This window comes from Otolemur garnettii, unplaced genomic scaffold (genome assembly GCF_000181295.1).
Source record: "Otolemur garnettii isolate 467f Iridium unplaced genomic scaffold, OtoGar3 scaffold00016, whole genome shotgun sequence".
Taxonomy (NCBI): domain Eukaryota; kingdom Metazoa; phylum Chordata; class Mammalia; order Primates; family Galagidae; genus Otolemur; species Otolemur garnettii.
The window spans coordinates 26,586,628-26,592,930 of NW_003852411.1; the positions used below are offsets into that span (position 1 = coordinate 26,586,628).

General features: G+C 46.8%; 1 pseudogene; it reads right to left on the minus strand.

Annotated features, from left to right (window-relative positions):
- Positions 1–2,366: 2,366 nt before the first annotated feature.
- LOC100956365 overlaps positions 2,367–6,303 on the minus strand; it is a 21,105-nt pseudogene continuing 17,168 nt past the window's right edge.

The window sequence follows — 6,303 nt, forward strand, 5'->3', positions numbered from 1 at the left end:
GCCGAGTGCAAAATGCCCTGCGAAACTTTTACAAAACACACTGGCTTAGCCCAGACTCCTGAGATTCCGATTCAGTAAGCGTCACAAAGGATCATCTGAGTTTCTGCAGCTCTTCACTGGACCCTGGTGGTTTCATGTATGGTGCTCTGGACGAGACTTGCAAGCACGATCAGACAGTTCTGGCTTTGACTCTCAGCTGCCTCTCTTTAGCTGAGTGTTCCAAGGCAGGCTCCTCAGCTTCTGGGGGCTCCAAAAAAGTCCTTGTTTCTAAAATGTGGATGAAAATATCTAAGTTATTGGACCATAGGCTCTTTAAAAGAAAGAACGCTTGTAAACACAATAATACACTCAATAACTGTTACTATTACTTTGTATCTCAGCATCTCAATTTTTCCATGTTTTGTTAGAGACTGAATAGGGTAATAGGTTGTTGTCAGAATTAAGCATTATAGCACAAGGAAAGCCCCAAGCACTTGCTTGATTACAGCAGGCAATTAATAAATGTGGCTTCCCTTTCGTTTCCCTTTCTGCAGTGTAATGAGCCTTCACTGCTCATCCAGACTTTCAGCCAGTCTCCTTCCTCTCCAAAGTGCATGCAGGGTTGTTCAGGGGCAGCCTCCTATCTACCCAGCATGATCTAGGGGGCCAGGAGACATCTCCTGCCTCTAATTATGTCTTTCATTGGCCCGTCTCCTTTCTGGTCTGAAAGTCTAACCAATAAGTCATTAATTCAGCAAATATTTATTGAGCTTCACACACCAGTCTTTCAAATACTGAACATCTACTCAGAGAGAGGTACTTTTGCTTATTGTCATGTTATTGATAAGGACTCTGAGGTCTAGAGAGGTGACATGATAGGCCCCAAATTGCAGCAGGTGAGTGCAGCAAGCCGGGGCTGACAGGGGCTGTCTGTTTTCCCAGGCTGAGCTCTTCACCGCTGGGCTGTCCTGACTTCACTGTGAGTTGGATTGAGCTCCTGATGGCGGGATTTCCAGGTCCTCCCCTCCGAGCACTGCCTAAGGAGGGGCACAGTCAGCATGAGCTGTCATGGGGGTTACAGGTGGGAAGACTGGATACCTCAGAGACCAAATCCGCTCACTTTCACACAGCAGCCCCCAGGCCTGGCCCTGTTCATGAAACACGGGTGTGGTTTAGTCTCATTGTAAGTGCTATGGTATTCATCTTCTGGTTTTTAATGCCCTTAGATAAATACCCTGCTTTATTTGCTGATTTTCTCCTGATTTGTACCAAATTCTACATTGCACATTATTAAAACCTTAAGATGTACATCCCTCTATGTGACAGGGATATTGAGACCTGGTGTAGTATTTCAGTGGGCAGGGAAGGATGTGGAGAATCTATTTAATACCAAAGATGTTTCTTGAACATCTATAAGGTGCTGCTTTGTCTGCATTTACTGTCTGTAATTATCGCACTGACTCTACCAAGTAGGTGTTACTTGCATTTCACACATGACAACACCAAGGCTCAGACAGGTCAAGAGACTTGGGAAAAGCCACACAGCTTATTTGGGGTAGGGCGCAAATATGTATTCAGTTATATGCTTTCAGTATCTACAGTGTCTCCTCTAAAAGGCACTATTTCCCTCTAGGATGACTGAATCTTTTCTATTCTCTATCAAGCTTCCAATCAAGTTTTACCATTTGGCCATAATCTTGCACATATAACACACCCAGTGTTCTGATGGACCCCGAAGATGGAAGCTGAGGACAGCCGGCTTGTCCTTTCCATCCAATGTCAACTCCGGAGCTGATCCACAACCTCCAGAAGCCTAGACAGGGTTTTGGAGCTGGAAGTCAGGAGAGAAAATGCTCTGATGACGGCAATGTTAATAAGGAATGAGCCTAAATATGATTTGTCCCTCACAAAGGCCACTCTGTCCTCGGTGGGCAGCATGGGAGTCCTGTTTCAGCGCTGAGCCCGGCCACCCTGGCTCAGCCGCTGTCTTACCGCGTGGAGCAGGCCAGGCCTGCCCGATAACATCACTCCGGCACAGTGGTGCTTTGTGTCCAGCCAGGGCTCCGGTTTCCCGGGGCAGGCAGGATGCAGGCTTTGGTGCCGGAGGCCAGGAGGGAGGCAATGACTAAGTAAAAACAAGCATGAAAGGGGAGTGTTTTGGAAACCCCAAAGGAAGCTTTCTTTTCCCCAGTATCCTCAAGGTGCTTCCCAAGGAGGCTGCTTGATCACTGCCATCAAATTCGGCAAAGAAAAGGAATTCGGGTGAGATGTTTCAACTGTCAGCTGCTCTGGATTTGTGTGTGTGTTCCTACCCACAGCTGGATGTGCGCCAGCCTGCTAGTTCAGACACTTCAGCTCGGTCCCTGGAGCATTCTCCGTGTGACAAATCACAGGCGAACTGTCTTCCAAACCAGGGTTGGGTTGCCCGCGACTTCTTCATCTGAAGCCAACTGCTGTGAGTTTGCCTTGGAGCACAAGTCAGACGGCTCCTCACACTTGCACTTCAGAGAAATGTGGGCTGAGAAAGCTTTTCATCAATCTTTTGCTCAGCTCTGAGCCTTGTCTGAAGGGACTGTTGGATCAGCTGCTCCCTCAGAGAAAGCTGGAGTCCTTTCTGGGAATGAGTCCGACTCTTTGAGCCTTGGGCTGGAACCTACAGTGATATAAACCCACAAACTGTCAAGGTCAGGCTTCAGCCTGTGGGGCTGGTGGTCCATGGCCCTGGATGCCCTCTTGCTGGTGCTGCCTACTCCTGCAGGGGCCCCTCGCCCTGGTGTCACATCTTCCCTGTAGTGTTGTGCTGCTGACTCTCTGCCACATCACATGTCCTACCTGGGCCTGCTCTTCACTCTGCTTTTCCCACCCGGATGACAGGTGCCCAGGCTTTAGGGCTTTTGGGTCCAGGAAAGCACAGAAGCTAATACAAGAAATGAACACTAAGGTGTTGTATTAGTTTCCTGGTGCTGCCGTAAAAATTAGCACACACTTGGTGTCTAAAACCAACAGAAATTTATTCTCTCCCAAGTCTAAAAGGCAGAAGTCTGAAATCAAGATGTTGGCAGGGGCTGACACTCTAAAGACTCCAGGGAGTCTTCCCTCGCTTCTTCTGGCTTCTGGTGGCCGCAGGCAAAGTGGGGTTTGTGGCTGTCAACCCTCATCTCTGCCTCCATCTTCACATGGCCTGGTCCTGTGTGTGTGTGTTTTGCCCTCTTTCCCATGTATAAGAACACTGGTCACACATTCACAGATTTGGGGGATAGGATGTAGACATATTCTTTGGGGGAGGGCTGTGATTCAAGCCACTGTGGGTGTTAACAGCAGACAGCATTCTAATCTGTTATCAACACTGTGCCGTATTTGCACTTTTCAGAATGGGACTTCAGTTTTAATTCAAAGGAAGGATACATAGTGGACGTTTGGGGCATCCTTGTAGCCAGGCACAGAATCTGAGCAGGACCGTTTGCTTGTTTATTTGCTTAGTTTCCTTTCAGGCACACCAGGCCTCTGCCTTCTAAGCGCCACTCAAGGAAACAAGCTTCAGGTTTCCCCGACGGTGGAAGGATGTGGTCTCTGAACCAAGCTGCGAGTGCCCAGTGGGAAGGTTTCTTTTCTGAGTTGCTTTGGAAGAGCCGTTATCCTCCTCCAAGAAGCTGGAAGAGGATGGAGGAACTGTTTCCAGGGCTCTCTGCATGAAATACTTGCTGGAACAAAGAAGGCTCGTTTGAAGCTGGGCTCTGGGAAAATCCCTGCCCACAAACTGACGGCTACATTCCATCTAGTCCTGGAAGAAGTGAGGAAAAAAAGGTGGTGTCTCTTTCTCCTCATTCTCAATGCTTGGCCTTCCCACAGCAGAGCTGGCCAGGCCCTCACACTTCTAGAATTTCCAAAGGAAGCAGGCTTTGGGGAGACATCTTGTCTCCTTGGAAATGTGCTCATGGCGGAGTTCATAAACTCAGGGAATGTGCTGGTTCTTCCTGCTTCTTGGAATTCTTTTTCTCCCAGAATCCACATAGCTCAAGGGTGACCTTGAATCAGGACAGCCTTTCCTGACCACTCTGCTAAGCACTGAATTTCCTTACTGCTTTTCATTCTGTTTCTTGATTCAATGCTTCCTTCCAATACTCCACCACCTGCCTTGCAAACGGGGCTTGTCTGGATTGGTCACAGATGTACTCCCAACACCCCGGCACCTAGTAGAGCTTGGTAAATATTTTTGATTAAGTAAATGAGCCAACGAACAGAAGGAGAAGTCATGAACCACTTATCTGACTCAGGCACCTGCCCTCTGGTAGGCAAAGTTTTACAGTAGAAGCAGGTGAGCTCTGAGGAGGCGGAGTGACTGCTTGAGGTCACAGCATTTTGGGAGGTGAGCAAATAAAGCTGAAGTCTCATGATTTCCATTTTAGAGACCTTTCTACTAACCATGGACTGGTTGCATCAGTTTCTCTTTGGGATAGGTGGAGAATTAACCTGAATTCTACACCTTTGTTATCAAGTGATTTTCTACTGGGATGAGATAATGAAGGCTGGCGGGGGGAAATACAGGAGGAGATGTTCTTCAGACAAGAATGGATGCCCCTAAACTCAGAGCACAGACAGCAAGTTTTACATGCCTTGAGTTGGAACATCATGTCATGATGATAAGAATGGCAGCTGATTGCACATGTGTGTGCACACGTGCACACGCGGGTGAACAAAGTTGGGGGCACGTATGAATATGCATTGGGAGGACACCGCAGAAAACAGTGCAAATGTTTTCATAGTAAACTAGTAGTTTTAGTGAATCCTCTGCATCCATCTTATCTTTGCAAGGATCACATTTATTTTCAAGCAGCTTTATTCCCTGGGCTCTTTGGAAACGAAGACTTCATTTTTTTCTTTCACTCCCGCTGGCTGGCCTGGCCCTTGTGTGCCCACTGAACCCTGGCAGACGAGGTGCCCCGGGGGAGGCAGTCATCAGACTCTTCCTCTTACCTCATTGCAGCTGCCCACAGACAGGTGTGTGCTTCTTTCTTTCCTAATTCAAGCATCATTCTGTATACGAAGCTGCTTCTTAGCTGGGCTTCAGACACTAAGAGTTCTTTAAAAAGCAAAACTAAGAAGGGCCTGTGGAAATGATTAAAGGCTTGGATGAGTGCCCTGGAAGGAAACTGTGAGGAGTGATGCTCTTTGCCCTGGGGAAAAGGTGGCTGAGAGGAGGTAGCCCTCCAGGCCTGCACAGACCCACTGAGAGGGACGTGAGGAGGCCTTGGCCTAGGCGGGTGCAGTAGAAATATGCTGAACCAGCCGTCAGGCCTCGTCCAGAGGTGAGACTTCAGCCAAGTCCATTCACCTCCCTGGACCTCGATTTCCTTATCTCGAAGTGTTCTAAATACTCTTGCAACTCCATTTCTCTGTGATTCTAGGCATCTCTTCATTGTTCTTAAAAATAAAAGGAGGGAAGAAATGTTCTAATTTGTGCTGGTTCTTTTACTCTCGGGAACAAATCATGACGTTCATGGTGTTTGCAGCAACAGCAGTTGAAGTGTGGTGCAGTGTCATGAGCATGGGCTCTCCTACCAGGCGGATGTGGTGAAAATCTTAGATCCACATCTCGTTGGGCAAGAGAAACCTAATATTCCTGACACTTGCCTTCCTTATCTTAGAAATGGGCATAGTGATGTCTTCCTATCAGTGTTCTTACCAGGATTAAATAAATAATAATAGCTAGTACTTAGTGTGTGCGTTTAGGTACTGAGCTAAATGCTACATGGCTTCTCATTTTGAATTGCGGGCAATGGATTTTATAGATGAGGGAATCACTTATGGCCAGAATAACTGGTAGAACCAGAAGCTATACCTTTGTCTGTCTGTATCCAAACCTCAAATTTACAAGTATGATGCTGTAACACTAAGGTGACCAGACGTCCCACTTTTGGTGGGACAGTCCCGATTTTTAACAATTTGTCCCACATCTCACAGCGTTTTAAAAATGTCCCGATTTTTGGAAAGAATGCACGACAAGCTAGGGTGGGACAATGGGAAGGGAATATATGGTTTTTGGCGCTGAAAAGGTTAATGTAACTCCATTTGGGAATGAAGAGGTTAATGTAAGTTCATTTGGAAATGAAAAGGCTAATGTAAACTCCTACTCCCCTCCTGGGCAAGGTCCATCAGGTGGACAGGCGCCTTACTCCTCTGAGCCACAGGTGCCACCCTATACATAATTTTTTTTAATGTATTTGTAAATTGTACTTATGTTGAAATTAAAAATATATATATTACAATACTATTTTTGCATTCTATGAAAATTTTTCTTGCTCCACATAGACCAAATTTTTAATA